Source organism: Leptodactylus fuscus, chromosome 6 (genome assembly GCF_031893055.1).
Source record: "Leptodactylus fuscus isolate aLepFus1 chromosome 6, aLepFus1.hap2, whole genome shotgun sequence".
Lineage (NCBI taxonomy): Eukaryota > Metazoa > Chordata > Amphibia > Anura > Leptodactylidae > Leptodactylus > Leptodactylus fuscus.
Window position 1 is genome coordinate 31,318,443 of NC_134270.1, and position 17,922 is coordinate 31,336,364.

A 17,922-nucleotide genomic window follows, 5' to 3' on the forward strand; every position below is an offset into this window, starting at 1 on the left:
TCCTTGTTATTATTTTGGCCATGTTAGTTATTCTGCCAGTACCTTCTTCATTTCTGTAAGATGGCCACCATCTTCACATCCTTTGGTAATCGGAGACACTCCTTCCCTTCCAGACAGTGAACTTGTGCAGCTTCTTGATGGGGGTAGTAGTCTTCAATTGTTAGGCTACACCCAGGCTGGGGATAAGGGATGACAAGACTTATGGTGGTGATGATGTGCCTTCACTCCACTCCATTAATTAAATAATAAACCTAGCCTCACCCAGTGTAAGGATCTGGAAGCTCAATGTAAGGCTGTCCTTGGGCCCATATAACTTCTCCTGGAGAAGCAGGACTCTTATCCTCCTAGGCAAAATGTCTGATGGGTAGACAGTTGAATCTTCCCTATCTCTGGGCTGTCTATTAGCAGTCTTGGGTTGTGATTCTCCTCTCCCTCAGGGGCTGATGAGAGCACTTTAGAGCACAGATATTAGAGCCAACACTCACTGCAAGCTAACTGAGGCTCTAATGGTTCTCCAGAGACCTAAAGTCTCTAAACCTCGCCCAGAGGCCGGTGATTGACAAAGGCTGTAAACAGCCTAAAGAAGGTAAAAGGGTTGTCAACAGTAGGCACAAACACATTATTGGAATATTGAAACATAGACATACAAAATACATACACACACACACACACACACACACACACACAGACACACACACATATATATATATATATATATATATATATATATATACAGTCCTATGAAAAAGTTTGGGCACCCCTATTAATCTTAATCATTTTTAGTTCTAAATATTTTGGTATTTGCAACAGCCATTTCAGTTTGATATATCTAATAACTGATGGGCACAGTAATATTTCAGGATTGAAATGAGGTTTATTGTACTAACAGAAAATGTGCAATATGCATTAAACCAAAATTTGACCGGTGCAAAAGTATGGGCACCCTTATCATTTTATTGATTTGAATTCCCCTAACTACTTTTTACTGACTTACTGAAGCACAAAATTGGTTTTGTAACCTCAGTGAGCTTTGACCTTCATAACCAGATGTATCCAATCATAAGAAAAGGTATTTAAGGTGGCCAATTGCAAGTTGTTCTCCTATTTGAATCTCCTCTGAAGAGTGGCATCATAGGCTACTCAAAACAACTCTCAAATGATCTGAAAACAAAGATTGTTCAACATAGTTGTTCAGCGGAAGGATACAAAAAGTTGTCTCAGAGATTTAACCTGTCAGTTTCCACTGTGAGGAACATAGTAAGGAAATGGAAGCTCACTGAGGTTACAAAACCAATTTTGTGCTTCAGTAAGTCAGTAAAAAGTAGTTAGGGGAATTCAAATCAATAAAATGATAAGGGTGCCCATACTTTCGCACCGGTCAAATTTTGGTTGAATGCATATTGCACATTTTCTGTTAGTACAATAAACCTCATTTCAATCCTGAAATATTACTGTGTCCATCAGTTATTAGATATATCAAACTGAAATGGCTGTTGCAAACACCAAAATATTTAGAACAAAAAATGATTAAGATTAATAGGGGTGCCCAAACTTTTTCATAGGACTGTATATATATATATATATATATATATATATATATATACTGGATAGATAGATAGATAGATAGATAGATAGATAGACAGAGAGAGGCTTTAAAGCAGTGTCACTCTGGGATGCTGCACAGCCAAGAGCCAGGTGTGGATAGAGTAGCCTGAGAAGGCTATGATCATGTTAACACTAGAACTACTGGAGGGGTCAGTTCGACCCTTTTGCTATTTATTTTTCTCATTCATCATTTTGTTTTGTCTAATCTTGTCTGAACATATTTGATCCATGTCTCTACTAGCCTTTTTTGCCGGACTTCAGTAGCCTACACTCAGTGGCGTAACTAGGAATGACGGGGCCCGTGGCGAACTTTTGACATGCCCCCCCCCAACTGACACCGAAGCCGAAGACCTCGACCGACCCCCTCCTCCGCACTCTATTATGTCCCTTAGTAAGCCCTGCACTCAGTATTATGTCCATTAGTGGCCCCCGCACACAGTATTATGTCCCCATAGTGGCCCCTGCACACAGTATTATGTCCAGCATCGGCAAGTAAATAAGGCCCATAATGGCTAATTTACAAAAAAAAAACAAAAAAACGCAGCGGTAGTGGCTGTCACCGGGCCCCCTAATGGCCCGGGCCCTGTGGCAGCCGCCTCCGCTGCCTCTATGGTAGTTACCTACACTATAGCTGAAGTTACAGCTCTGTATGTACAGTGTAATTTTATTACTTCTGTGACTTTACAAGTCACTTTTTGCAACGTATATTTGAAGCATGAGTAAGCTGAGGGGTCTGACAAATGGTGACATTTTAAAATGTCTTCAGAATTTACCTACCAAAATGAGTCAGTAGAAAGTCAGGAACCAATAGAGTCTGATGAAGAATATATTCTACATCACATTTCCGACGAATCAGAGTCAAGCAGTGACAGTGATATAAGTGAAAATACCGAAGAATCTGGAGAAGATGATGGACGTCTTACTACGTCAACACGATGTACTGTTCCTACTAAGTAAGAATACATGTTTTATTGGCAAAAAAGAGTTCATTTTACTCTAGAGTCAATACTTTTGAATGGGGGTCAAAATGGTAGTTATAGGTATTATAAAATATTCGGTAGTTCTAGTGTTACACTCACTCATCTCAATCTTTGAGTCCTCTGGAGGTAATCTAGCTGCTTGTACAGTACATACAGTACTATATCTGCTTTCTGGTGCACAGTTATGGATGGGAACATATGCAGAAGACACAGACAATGAATCAGTGAGTTTCAATTTCACTTCACGTTCTAGTACATCACAGCCATCATGTGCACATTATTTATCACGTCCAAGGCACGTTGCTTAAATTTCCAATATTTACACAAAAATGACTCCAATGTGGTAGACCATTGAAAAATATGTTAAAGAGCTTCTGACTAATCTTCATGTGCAAATAGACACGTCTCTGTTCCTTGCCTCTGTCATGGTGATTTACAATTGATCGTAGATAAGAGGACATCTTGGATTAAAGTAAGACCAGTCTTACCATGCTTACCTTACCAAGAGTAAATAGAACAAGGATAAAGAATTTGAAATCAAACTATCCTTAGAGACCCTCTTCACAAGACCATCTTCACCATGGCCATCTTCAACAGTAAATTGGTCTTCTAGCAATCACTTTTCCACTGGCACCTATTGACTACATTGAGTGCACAGATAGACTTCCGTAGCCTAATGTATGCCAAAGATTTGCCCTGCAACCTCCACCAGGCGATGCGCCCTCTGTGCACCCTCACCATACCCTCTTAATGGGGAAGTAGTGTGCTAGGTTAGCAGATGCAGTTCTGAGCCAATAGTGAGAACCAGTACTAGATACACTGATCAAAATGTCAAAAATGGCGCTGAGCGTCCACCACCCCCCAGGCTGTACCAACTCCAAACCCACAGTGGTGTTCACCAGAGACGCAGATGGTGGGGATGGACTTGGCGGCACTGCCGGGTAGAGTGGCAAGGGTCAGGGAAAGCCGGACATACAGTGCACCACAAATCACAGCAGAACCAGAAACTGGGAACTCTTACCAGCAGATCCTCTGAGTAGAGATACAGGCCAAAGGAACAAATCAAATCAAATCAAATAGGCTTTATTGGCACGTCCGAATGGATATTTGGCATTGCCAAAGCTAGTAAAGTGTGTGTGTGTGTGTGTGTGTGTGGGGGGGGGGGGTGTTGGAGTTGAGGGGGAGAGTATGGGTGTGTGTGTGTGTGGCTGATTTGGGGTATAACAGTCCATGGAGTCTCAACTTCCTCTTAGTTGGTGACCGCTATATGGGGAGGTGGGGTGGGGTGGGTGTTTTGGGGTATAACAGTCCGTGGAGTCTCATCTTCTTCTTAGTTGGTGATCGCTATATGGAACCAGAAGGCAGTGGTAGTCAATAGGTCACAGCAGAGTGTCAAACTGTAGTCGTCCAATCCGGGTCGTCAATGTGAGGGCAGCATGTTACAGAGGGTAATCCGGAGAGAAGATCAAACAGGCCGAGTCAATAATAGGAGAGCAGAAGAGTAAAAAATCAGGTTCAGGGAGCAGAGGTGTAAAGACAAGCCGGGGTCGTCAACAGGAGCAGGAACAGTGCACAAAATCAGGAGGCAAAGATAAAAGCAAGGGGTCAGAAACAGAGGCAATCAGATAAAAGAATGCTTATTCTCTGGAACCAGGGTACACTGAATAGCCAGTGGTGGGGAGCAAGAGCCCACTGTAAGTAGGCTCCAGCAAAATGCTGGAAATCCCTTGTCCGGCTCAGAAGGAGACTGGGAATCCCCGCACAATGCCTCAGAGGTTTTGATCTGTCTTCCGAGACCCGGAAGCAGGGGAGAGGACCCAGGAGCACAGTGAGGAGAGGGCTGGCAACCTCTGCTCAGCATTGCGGATGCTCCGGTCCTACTCCTAACATAGTGAAGACGGAGCAGAAGTAAAAAAATGTAGCAATGTTTTGTGCAAAGTGTTTTCTAGCATAGATACTTGAAATTTTTTTTTGTATGTAGATTGTGAGCCCCATATAGGGATCACAATGTACATTTTTTTCCTATCAGTATGTCTTTGTAGAATGGGAGGAAATCCACACAAACACAGGGAGAACATACAAACTCCTTGCAGGTGTTATTCCTGGTGGGAGACGAACTCAGAACTCCAGCATTGCAAGGTTGCAGTGCTAACCACTGGGCTACCGTGTTGCCCCTAGATACTTGAAATTTTTTGCACCCCATAAATCTGCCCCATTGACTATGTTTTAGACTTGCAACTGCGAGTCTTATGATATTTTTGACAGCACTCTTGATATATACCCTGAATACAGTGCAAACCCATAACAGTTCCTATCTATAGCTAACCCATTATGCCATTGCTCATCCGTGGTCTAAAGTCTCAAGGAAAAGACTGGTATCAGTATTTTAAGGTGTAGACCCCACGCCCAACAAATAGTCCGGCTTGAAACCTAGGCAATGTTCGGCACTCCAGCTGCTGTGAAACTACAACTCCCATCATGCTCCATTCAATTCCATGGGAGTTCCAAGAATAGCAGAGCAAGTATGCATGTTGGGAGTTGTAGTTTTACAACAGCCGGAGGTTGCCGACCCCTGGACTAGACTAACAATGACTAAATCACTTTACTAAATATCATTTAGCACAGGGGTAGGGAATGTACGGCTCTCCAGCTGTTGCAAAACTACAACTCCCAGCATGCATACTTGCTCTGCTGTTCTGGGAACTCCCATGGAAGTGAATGGCGCATGCTGGGAGTTGTAGTTTCACAGCAGCTGGAGAGCCAAAGGTTCCCTACCCCTGATTTAGCAGCTGCAAAAGAAAGAAGAAACCACATCAGAAAAACAATACAGTCTGACTAATGTGTCAGTAAATATTATGTCTGATTGAGCGGCTATCATAAAATCCCCTTTATGTGACCAAACCACTTTTCACCAAAACAATAGATCCCCTGTGACTAAAACACGACATCATTTTTTTTTTTTCCAATTTTAAAGCTTAAACTTTAAAAAATAAAATTAAAGTCAATCTTATTTAACCCCTGATTGCACCTTGAGGAAATAGTATGCTAAGGGTTTTAGGTAGTTAAAGGGATTTCAAGTATTTAAAATAAAAAAAAATTAAAAACAGGAAAAATAGCTAATATTCACATGCTACATCCCCCTTTGCTTCTGGTTTACCGATCTGGTGGTCCCCACTGATTTTCTTGGTTTACTTGGCCTTACTGTGATGACGTGTTACACGTACATGTGACATCTACAATCAATCATTGGCCTACGTGTTCTAGTACATGAAGACATTACCACTGAGGCCGGGGTAATGGGTAGGACAGGGTTGTAGAGTAACCCTAAGTTCATACTGGTGCTGGACTCTCTTGTTGGCGTCCATTGGGCACTTGGACAACGGAGAGCCGGTCCACTACAACAGTGGTTACACAGAGATTGGAAGAGACCATTAAAGGAGTTGTCCCATCACAAGGATCCTATCTATACTGCTTGATAATGTGAATGTAAGACTTTTCCTAAATACATTGCTAAAGCAAAACTGCTTTGTTTGTTCACTATCTTAATTTATTCATTTCTTTGTTGCAAATCCCTTGACTTATCTGGTCAAAAGTCAAGTGATGTATCTGCCTGCTCTCAGGGGGGAGGGAGGAGGGGCTAAGTGCACGGGAGCGAGCCTGGAGGGGGGGGGGGGTAGTTTACACTTTGGGGGGGGGGGGGGGGAGGGGCCGCCAACACAGACCCAGCATACGCTGTAATAGAGAGGCGGATGCCAGGGAGTGTAGACGGCAGCATAGGTGCCTGCAACATCGATACGCTCCTGCCTTGCATGAAGCCAGCAGCGGCAGGAGCAATGCTGCTATTCCAAAGGGAAGAAGGGGTGGAGGAGCGGAATAGCAGCATCACTCCTGCCGCTGCTGGCTTCATGCAAGGCAGGAGCGTAGCGATGTTGCAGGCACCTGTGCCGGCGTCTAACACTCCCTGGCATCCGCCTCTCTATTATACAGCGGATGCCGGGTCTGTATTGCACTGTGAAGGCTGTACGTCCGATGTCTAACTGCATCAGGCGAGCACATGCAGGGCCAGCGGCATACAAGCGACGACTTCTCGCCGCTGGCTTTGCATATGTAACCCTGCTACCAATGACGCAACAAAGCCCAAAGAAAGAAGAATTTACAGCATCAAAGAGTGGTGAGTATCTGACGTGGGAATACCCCTTTAACTATAATGGGGTGCTTGGGGGTGTCCACCACTTCGAAACTGAAAGTGGCAGAGAAAAAAGTCCTCTGTGCAAAACTTTTTTTCCACCGATTTTGACCTGGCTCTACAATAGAGTCCAGATTCGGACGAACATGTGCATGCAGTCTTAGTTTTTTATTTTTGTTTTTCTCCATAATCCCTGTGTGAGGAATCGCGCCATTTCGCCCTGGCCTCCAGCCTCCAAGGTGCAAGGATCCCGCCTCCACCTTAGCCACCCAGCCGCAGCCTCTGGCCTACCTGGCCTCGCCACGGCCAAAACCGTGATCACCTTCTTATCTATACCGTCCGCTCCCACAACCATAGAGAAGACCGGGTCTTATAGGATAATATGAGAAGATCCTTCTAAAGTTTTAAAGTTTTATTAACCCAAGGGGGTCGACACTAGTCAGCCAGGATACATATAGATATACGCTGGCAGATACAAGCTTATACAGTTACAGAAATGTATAATACAGTATAGTAAGATAAAAAGATAAGAAACAGAAACAGTCCTTAAGCACATGGCACTTCTGCAGCCAGCATATCATATCCATAAGGCAAGAGATTACGGCCCAATAGTGTCCATGGTAGTGGGACATACAGCTCCACCCCATAACATATAGCAATAAAGAGAGTTTTTAAGCCATACTGGTATAAAAGTCCATAAGAATTCATCATAGTCCATGATCAGATGAGGGTTACATCATACTCCTCATAATCCATAAATCCATGAGCACATGGCTTCCTAGTCCCCGCTCTTCCCCCCAGCAAGGGCAGGGACTAGGAAGCCATGTGCTCATGGCTTTTTGGATTATGAGAAGTATGATGTGACCCTCATCTGATCATGGACTATGATGAATTCTTATGGACTTTTATACCGGTATGGCTTAAAAACTCTCTTTATTGCTATATGTTATGGGGTGGAGCTGTATGTCCCACTACCATGGACACGCACAGAGTTGATTTGCTCACATGGTGTGTCCAGATACAAAGCCAAAGAAGAAAAATGCAAGCTCCACCCCAGGTCAACCATATATTTTCCCCTTGGCTCCATTCTGGAATGACGTCATCAGGGCTTCAGACCCACCCTCCATCTTAGCAATCAAATAACTATAAATGGTCATAATTCCTCATCACATGATCATACCCCCTAATGTCCCCAGCCCTGTGGCAGCTGCTACTGCTGCTACCCCAATAGTTACGCCATTGGATTACATCTGATCTCCTGGGGACAGTTAGTAAAAAACTTATTCTCAAAGGATCCTTCAGACAAGTAGGGATTGTCCACAATGCAGAAGTGCAAATGTGGAAAATTTGTGGTATTACATATGTACAGCTATTATTCACAAAGCTTACACAATACATCCCACACTGTACATAGTTTGTTTTCAATAACATTTTCATTATGTTTGATGATAAAACCGCGGTACTATATGATGTCCAACATCCAAAGGTCAGCACTGCTTTCTTAAATCATGAAGTTTTTCTAAGTCACAGATATATTTATCATTCTCACCTTCAACCACATGATACTTAACCTTCTCAGACCACATAAATACTTACACGTCTAAGAAGTACCGGCAAGTAAAATATTAAGAGAAATTTAAGTAAGTGTTAAAGGGGCTCTATCAGCAAAGTCATGCTGATAGAGCCCCACATATGCGTGAATAGCCTTGAAAGAGGCTATTCAGGCACCGCTAAAGTTATATTAAACTACCCCCCCAGTTTTAAAATAATACCCTAAAAAATAATGTGATCTACTTACCCATCGTGCACACTGGGCGGGCATTCAGGGTCCGCCGTCTTCTTCATCCACGCCTCTTCTTTCTACGATGTCCTCAGGTCCCATCTTCCTCCGGCGCTCGCGAACTGAGATTGCTAAAAACATTTCTAAAAAAAAAAATGGCCTGGGCGCATGCGCAGTAGCCATAGTAGAAGCAGCATGCTACTGCGCATGCACCCAGGCCATTTTTTTTACCCGAGGACATCGCAGGAAGAGGAGGCGTGGATGAAGAAGACGGCGTACCCTGAATGCCCGCCCACCGTGCACGATGGGTAAGTTGATCACATTCTTTTTTAGGGTATTATTTTAAAACTGGGGGGTAGTTTAATATAACTTTAGCGGTGCCTGAATAGCCTTTTTAAAGTCTTTTCACGCATATGTGGGGCTCTATCAGCATGATTTTGCTGATAGAGCCCCTTTAGAACGAAAGGCTACGTCCATCATTGAGACTGGTAACATACAACCCCGGTGGTCATCTATTAAACTCCAATGGATCAAAAAAATGTGGCCATCGAATTAAGTCTATGTAATACATTCACAGGAATAAAACATTAAAAATAATCAATTCTGCTGAAAAATAAAAAATTCTACTCTACATGGACCCAAACGCTGAACTGAAGTAATGCCATATTGTTGGATGCAGACATGGGTTATGTTTGACCTTATCGAGGTGGCAAAAAACGCCTGTTTATGTCATTGTTTACCATGTTCAGTGCCGCACCTCCCATGAGGCGACCTGAAGCGAGCGCTTCAGGCGGCACTATGCCAGGGCCTCAGGGAGGGCGGCATTTTTGCTAACCTAAGCCAGTCCAGGACAAGCTGTCCTGAACTGGCTTAGCACCGAGCGGTGGTTTGGGGAGGCCGATAGAGCAGCGCTGCTCCAGCAGCCTCCCCTCACACTCAGGCAGATAGCAGGCAGTCTCCGGGCCTGCTCTCTGCCGGCGAACGGCGCTAAGCTCCACCCCCTTCGATTTGCCATGCGCCCTCCGCTCACCCACGCCGGAGCAGGGGGCGGCTTTCTGTAGTTCGCTTCGGGCGGCGAAAGGGGCAGGTTCACCCCTGACCATGTTGTGCTGTATATCCCATTTATGTTATATTCTAACATCACTTTGTACCATGCTACAGTATGTTATATGATACCATGAGTAAACTCGCCAGCAATGTAATGTTGGCAGCTAGGTAGGATTATGTCTTAGCGAGGGCACAGCCATTCTACGAGTTACATAGACTTAAGGTCGTCCCCTGTGCTCTCCAAAGACTCTCCAGCGATGCCTCCATCAAGGAATATAATAGCCCCTTGGATGACAAAGGCACCCAAGGTAACCTCTATGTTGCTAAAGTCCTTTCTCACATTATCTAATGGTAATGGTCTTGAGTTACCCATCAGGAGGAAGGTGTTTTTAAAGCAAACCGCTGATGTCCGTGCAAAAAAAATGGTGTCCATACGGAGACACTAGCAGTTTGCTTTAAAAGCCCATTCAAATGAATGGGTTTTAGAACTGACCGCCGGCAAGCCGTCCCCTGTCCAGTTTCTCCAGGGATTAGGACGGAATCCCCTGGGCGGACAGCGGCAGTAGTGTGAACGCCCCCTTACAATAAAGTTCCAATCCAATGTAAAAGTTCTAGAATGACGAAGTGGCAAGAAGGGAGGAAACCGACCACCATAGTAGAGTGGAAGCTTTGTACAAGGAAATGGGCTAAGATTCCTCCAAGCTGATGTGTAGGACTAGTCAACATTAACTGGAAATGTTTAGATGTGGTTAGTACTTCCCCGCGTGGTCACAGCAGATACTTTAAGCAAAGGTTCAAATACTTTTCCCACTCACAGAGATGGATCATTTTCTTCTACAAAAAAATGAGCAAGTCCAGTGTTTTTGATTCAGCTGCTTTATTTGGTTCTCTTTATCTTCTCTTAGGACTTGTGTTGAAATCTGATGTCATTTTAGATCAAAGTTATGGAGTGATATAGAACATTCTGAAGGGTTCACAAACATTCAAGCACCATCATACATAACTGACTTGTAAAGATTGCCTAAGGACACAATACGACTGCCAAGATGTCACAGGACAATGGTGCTGGAGCACAGAGTGGGGAGTATTCACTATCGTATACTGTCTACACTCTTGTTCTGACAGCTAAACCAGGGGCATAACGTGAGAGGGTGCAGAAGGTGCAGTCATACTGGGGCCCAGGAGCCTTAGGGGGCCCATAAGCACTGGCATCAGTATTGAGATTGCAGCTTCCATCTGGCCCATAAACCAAGGAGACCCACAGATTCCCCGAACCACACTAAGGTGGATTAAACTCCTTAGCACCCATAACTATCACTATCACTATCACTGTAGGGATGAGGTAGGGGGCCCCGGACAAAAGATTACACTGGGGCCCACAAGACTTTAGTTACGCCACTGAACTGCTATGTATATCAAGAGATGAATAAAGATGTCATGTGTAACATATGACAGTATTGCTAATGCTAACTAAAGCTAATCTTACTAAAGTAAAGGTTACTGGAAAGATCACAATCTGCACCATTATTAAGAGAATGGAGAAAGCAGGAGCACTATGTGGCAGACACCAGGCTTTCTAGACTGGCACTCAGAGACTGGCACAGTCTATAAGGTGCAGCGTTCACACAGGTGTAAGTGACTTCAGTGATAGGGGCGAGGCTGCGGTCAAGCCAAATAAGTAAAACAAGCAAATGGAAGCTGACGAAGTGTAATTTGATCCTAATTTCTGGAAATACTTGATCCGCATTGAATTCGGATTTCTTCACACTTCATAGTAATGAATCACACAGATCCCATCGGGGTTTTAACCATCCAAAGGATTCTGCCATGCTATATGTCCCCCTCGAGCAGGGGTGAACCTACCCCTTTTGCCGCCCGAGGCAAGCTACAGAAAGCCGCCCCCCCCCCCCCCGGAGGAGGGGGCGGAGTGAAGGGGCGTGGTTGAGTGAAGTGGGCGTGGCTTAGCGCCGTTCGCAGGCAGAGAGCAGGCACGGAGATGACCTGCTCTCTGCCTGAGCGTGAGGGGAGGCTGCTGGAGCAGCGCTGCTCCAGTGGCCTCCCCAAACCACCGCTCGGTGCTAAGCCAGTCCAGGACAGCTTGTCCTGGACTGGCTTAGGTAATCAAAAATGCCGCCCTCCCTGGGGTCCTGACATAGCGCCGCCTGAAGCGCTCGCTTCAGGTCGCCTCATGGGAGGTGCGGCGCTGCCCTCGAGCCCCCATCCCCCCACCCCCCGTGGTGAGATATGGGGGTGTTGTCATGATTAAAAATAAAGAAATACTGACATCACCTGTCCTGGGCTCAGCATCCACTCCAGAGCTCTTCCGGCTGGTGACTGAGGTCCAGCTCCCCAGTTCTCACTGCTGTGGCCTGTGGTTGAGAGTAATGACTTCAGCGTGCCAGCATAATGATGTCATTGTGCCCCATGTGACTGCTGAGGCAAAATAACAGGCCCCAGCAGTGACGTTTAGGGAGCAGGACCTGATTCGCAAAGAAGAAGAGGAATGAGGAGGACGCTGCAGACTGATACCCAGAAGAGGTGAGGTAAGGTGAGTACAAGTATTTGTTATTTTTAATCACTTTCCCTGGGCCTCTCATTATTATTCTCTGGGGTTTACTTTTTATCCCATAGGAGATTGAAGCAACAATCTCCTGACCGCTGCTTCAACAGGTATATGCTGCAATACACTTGTATTGTAGTGTATAGGAGGCTGTCAGCCCGTGCAGACACATAGGCTGACAGTCTCCATTCAAAGCAGGATCAACCAGGTATGTGGAGGAACAGCAATGGGGCAGACCTGGATCACTGGTCATTGGAGCAGTGGCACGCCCTGAAAACATTGATTGGAACCAATCGGGACCACAATATATAATAAAATCCCTGAGATGCTGCAGTCAAGTTTGATCGCAGCATCTCAGAGGTTAACACCTGCGATGGGAGCTCTTCCGCGTAGTTTGCGGGAAGTCCTTCCCGGTAGCACCATACTATTAGGGTGAGTGTCGGGAAGGGTTTTGATTCGTCACAAATTAATTTGGATCGAATCAAATAGTACCAGAAAATTCGGCGAAGCTCATTGCTCATCTCCAATACAGATGTACAGGCGAAATAGTGCTTAAAGGGATTGTGCCACAAAGAAACTTATTCTCTATCCACATATAGGGAATAAGTCTCAGATCTCTGGGGTCTGACCCCTTGGACCTCCAGCCAGCTGTTGTGAAACTACAACAACATCATGCTCCATTCACTTCCATGGGAGTTTCAAGAACAGCAGAGCAAGTATGCATGATGAGAGTTGTAGTTTTTCCATACGTTCCCTACCTCTGCATTAGGGCAATCATATATGATGGGAATAGGAAAATACCAGACAACTAATACAAGCTTATTTTTCAATGCTGATCTCTGGTGCACTATATAGACAAAAACATTTTTTGCGGAGTATTTCGTTAAGTCTACAGTCACCCATCAGTGTTAGTAAATCGTTAATCAATGTGTTTTTTGTTGAAATAGATTGTGACAGAGTTTTATTCACAAGTGTGTCATCTTTCCCCCGTAGGAGGAGCGGAAATGGAAATGGATGACAACCTCAAATTCCTCTTCATTTTGCACCGTCTGAACCCGGTTACATTGTCTTGACATTGATACATATTGATTGTATTCTCTATATTGGACCAGTCTTGAAATTAAAATAAGAAAAATCTTCTGGTTTGTGTCCATAGCCCAAATACACACATATGGGTCTCCATCAGTGGCGTAACTACCGCCATAGCAGCGGAGGCGGCTGCCACAGGGCCTGGGACATTAGGGACCCGGTGACAGCCGCAACCACTGCTATCATTATACTCGGGGGTCTTTTCAGACCCCCGAGTATAATGATTGGCGGACCGGGAGAGGTAAGAAACATAAAAAACATGTTACCTCTCCACGATCCTGCCAGGCCTCCTTCCTGACGTCTCTGACGTCACATGAACCCAACCTGCGTCCCGGGTCATGTGACGTCCGACGTCATAGCAGAAGGACGGCAGCAGAGAAGACAGCGTAGGAGCCGGGGACAGGTAAGTAACAGTGTTTTTTTTATGTTCTTATTCCCCTGGGTCTCCGATTATTATACTCTGGGGTCTGAAAAGACCTCAGAGTATAATAATTGTTTATGGGTGTCCACAATGGGGCATAATACTGTGTGCAGGGGCCACTATGGGGTATAATACTATGTGCAGGGGCCACTATGGGACTTAATACTGTGTGCAGGGGCCACTATGGGGGATAATAATGTGTGCAGGGGCCACTATGGGGCATAATACTGTGTGCAGGGGCCACTATGGGGCATAATAGAACACGCAGGAATGTGTAGGAGGGGGTCGGTCGAGGTCTTCGGCGTCGGTGTCGGTCGGGGGGGGGGGGGGGGGAAAGACCCATGTCAAAAGTTCGCCACGGGGCCCCGCCGTTCCTAGTTATGCTACTGGTCTCCATAGTTATAGATGTTTAATTCTATTTTTAGATTGACGTAGGTAAATTATGTGAATGACCTCTTGCAACAGTTTTCTTTGTAAGTCTAAATTTGTGCATGACGGTGTTGTCAGCAAACGTGTTTTGTCAAATGTTCTCATTTTTCTGGTTAAATCCGCTTTTTCTTATTTTGTAACACTTCAGTCAAAAGGTTATAACAGCTAATGGGTCACTCGGGGTCATTATGTGCTGTGACGCTGGTGTGACCCAAATGGCCGCTGAGACCCAATTATAGACAAATAGGCATCTTGTTGTGACTCTTGTAACCTAATTACAGGCCTCACTGATCTGTGACATCATTCAAGAGGCCTAAAGATTGATGTAACACAGTTTTTTTCTGTTTGACCACCTTCCCTGGGCCTCGTTCATTATATTCTTTGGTCTGAAGAGACCCCAGAGTATAATAATTATTTGTGGGTGGTGAACCCCAAAAATGTTTGGTTCTGCCATACCAACACTTTTGCAATGAACAATGGGAGGCACTATGGCATATTATAATGTGTGAAGGGGTCACTGTGGGACATTATATTGTATGGAGGCCACTATGGGACATTATTTTGTGTAAAGGGGTCACTATGGGACATTGTATTTTATAGAGGGGCCACTATTTGACATTATATTGTGTGAAAGGGCCACTTTGGAACATTATATTGTATTATATTGTATTGTATTGTGGAAGGGCCACAATGGGACATTATACCTTGTAAAGGGGCCACTGTGGGACATCATACTGTGTAGAGGGTCTACTATGGCACATTATACTGCGGGATGGGGCACTATGGGACTTTATATTGTATGGAGGGGCCTCTATAGGACATAATACCTTGTGAAGGGGCCACAATGGACATTACATTGTGTTAAGGGGCCAATATGGGACACTATACTGCGTGATGAGGACAATATGGTATATTTTATTGTATGGAGGCTACTATGGGACATTATACTATGTTGAGGGACCACCATGAGACATTACACTGTGTGGAAGGACCACTATGGGACATTATACTGTGTGCAGGGGCCACTATGGGACATTATACTGTGTGGAAGGACCACTATGGGACATTATACTGTGTGGAAGGACCACTATGGGACATTATACTGTGTGCAGGGGCCACTATGGGACATTATACTGTGTGGAGGGGCCACTATGGGACATTATACTATGTTAAAGGACCACCATGAGACATTACACTGTGTGGAAGGACCACTATGGGACATTATATTGTATGGAGGGGCTACTGTGGGATATTATACTGTGTGAAGGGTGGATGCTAATGTCGCCTCTTAATATTTCTTGATTATCTCACACAAGTCGGATGCTCAGTTAAGACTGGAGTAGAGAATGCCAGGCTTAATAAATTCTCTCCAGTATCTGTGGTCACCAGAAGTTGCTCTGTAGAATGCAATGGACAGAAGTGCAGTGCGAGGAGTCCAGCATTGTACAGCTAACATTCAAGCATTGACTGTCTCTGTGCAGGTTATTCAGTTTCCTCCCTGAATCATGCTTTTACGGACTTTACTTTCTGCAGTACTTTGAGCACAGTTACCACAAAGCATGAAGCATACAATTGTCTAAAAGTTATTTCTATGGTAAACCATTAAAGGGGTTTTCCAGTGGGAAACAATACTATTGAAACGGCACGGCATGGTATAGAAATATTAAAAAAAAAAAATATTCATCTTCCCTCTGGGCTGGCTGGACTGTAAAGTAGTGTTATACTTAAAACAAAAAAATTCCCATGCACTTTCTGCAGTACACAATAGCAGTACTATTCCTATATGCTAATACTGTGCATATACAGCACAAATACTGAAGACAGTCTTGTGTCAAGTGTCCTTTGAGTAACCTCTTTTAGATCTAATCTACATAGCCCCTTTCGACATAAAACTCAAGAAAGGGGCATTCATTTGCATAACAGCATTAGCCCGGCAATTTATATGAATTGTTGTACAGCGTCTACCTTCTCGGTCCTCTTCTGCCCATTTCCGCATTGATTATCCGTCTGTTGTGACACAAGGAGGGGGCACAAAGTATGTAAAAAATAAATAAAAAGACAAAGAAAAAATAAAGGTATATATTAAAAAAAAACTTCAATACCATGTTCACATCACAGGTTCTAGCCCCACCCCTGACAGCAGAACCTACATAAGATAAGATAAGATAATCCTTTAATAGTCCCACAGTGGGGAAATTTCAGCATGTTACAGCAGCATAGTAATACAGATACAGGATAATACACTGTAATATATTACAGAGGTAGACACCCATATGCTGAGAAGAGAAGATATACTAGGAGTCCATAGCAGCTAAGGAACAGAAAAAGAAAGAAGGAAGACTTCAGGATCATTTAGTTTTCTGTGCGGAGTGATCTTTGCTTGGTCTGATGTAGATTATACAGCCTGATCGCGGTTGGAAGGAAGGACTTGTGATAGCGCTGACATAAAAATGACCATAACAGAGAGGGATTTAATTATAATTTTTTTTTTAGCAGCACATGAAAAATGTGAAAAACAGACACATTTCCTCTTCTTCTTCTTTGTTTGCATTATCTTGGATAAAAAAAACTTGCACAAATAAAACAACATAAAAAATCCTGAAAAAACAAAAATACAAAAAAGTGTTTGAATAATCTGAAAGAAAATTTTTTATATTCCTCAAACTTTCCAAAACGTCTGGGCCACAGTATAGGGATATAGTAAATAGTATATTGATATTCAATTCTCATGGGCCAATGGCTGGAACATAGTGCGGTTTTAGTATGTATGTTTTTTCTCTGTGCCATCAGTGTTGTGTCATAGTATAGGGATTACACATAGTGGAGCCACCACTGCCCGCTATAATTCAGACATTTTAATTGAGCACCAAAGCATAGAATCTTGCCCCTAGTTTCAAATTGGCCATTCACTGATTTCATTGACACCCACTATTGATTTCGTTAGTGGCGCCAGGCTGTTCACTGATAGGCCCAATAGAAGTTAGAGCCAAATGCTAAGTTTTAGTACTAAATTCCAATGGTAGAATATTAGGGCGCAACGCCAACAGGTCCACTATGTTTTTTTTTATTTCAATCTGAGCTATTAATATTTAATACACCTCTCTCCGGTGATATTATGGTGTCACAGTCCAATACCAGCCATTTTTTATTTAGCAAAGGGAGCAGGAGGGTTGGAGGAGGAAGGCGCTGACTATTAATTCATTTGAATTGATGGGCAGCTCCTACAATGACTGGTGGTACAATTATCACTAGTGTCACAGCTGTATTTTTTAACTTTTTATAATATTGTAAACATCTTTGGCAGGTATGGCTCAACTTGGTACTTTTTTGGCTCAGTAGTGCATCTCAGCTCTGGAGCTCCTGGCCAGGGTGGGGGCACCCCAGTCCACTAAATTTATTAGAATTCACGCCAGAAGACTGTTGTAGATCCCGACTGCCATAGATTTACAATCAGGCACACCTTAATGCACAAGAACTATTGAGAGGCCAAGGACTCTAAGCACTTCTGGCAAGTCTTGCCCCATCAAGGAATCAATTGAAACTGGCGGTTCTTAAGAATAACAGTAAAGATGATTAGCAGATTTACTTTTCTTGTTAACATAATGACTCATAATATATCTTCAATGTCATCAACTCTTTGGTTCACATGGGTTAAGCAAAATAGCAAAAAAAAAAATATAGACGCATACAAGTATATTGGTACACCACAATGTTTCGTCTCTGCAAAATGCACTGGCAGTGGTTTTGTCTTGTCTGTCATGGTGGTTCACATCAGCAAGTTGTACTTTTCAGATGGGAGATGCTTAACAAAAACCTTAAAATGTT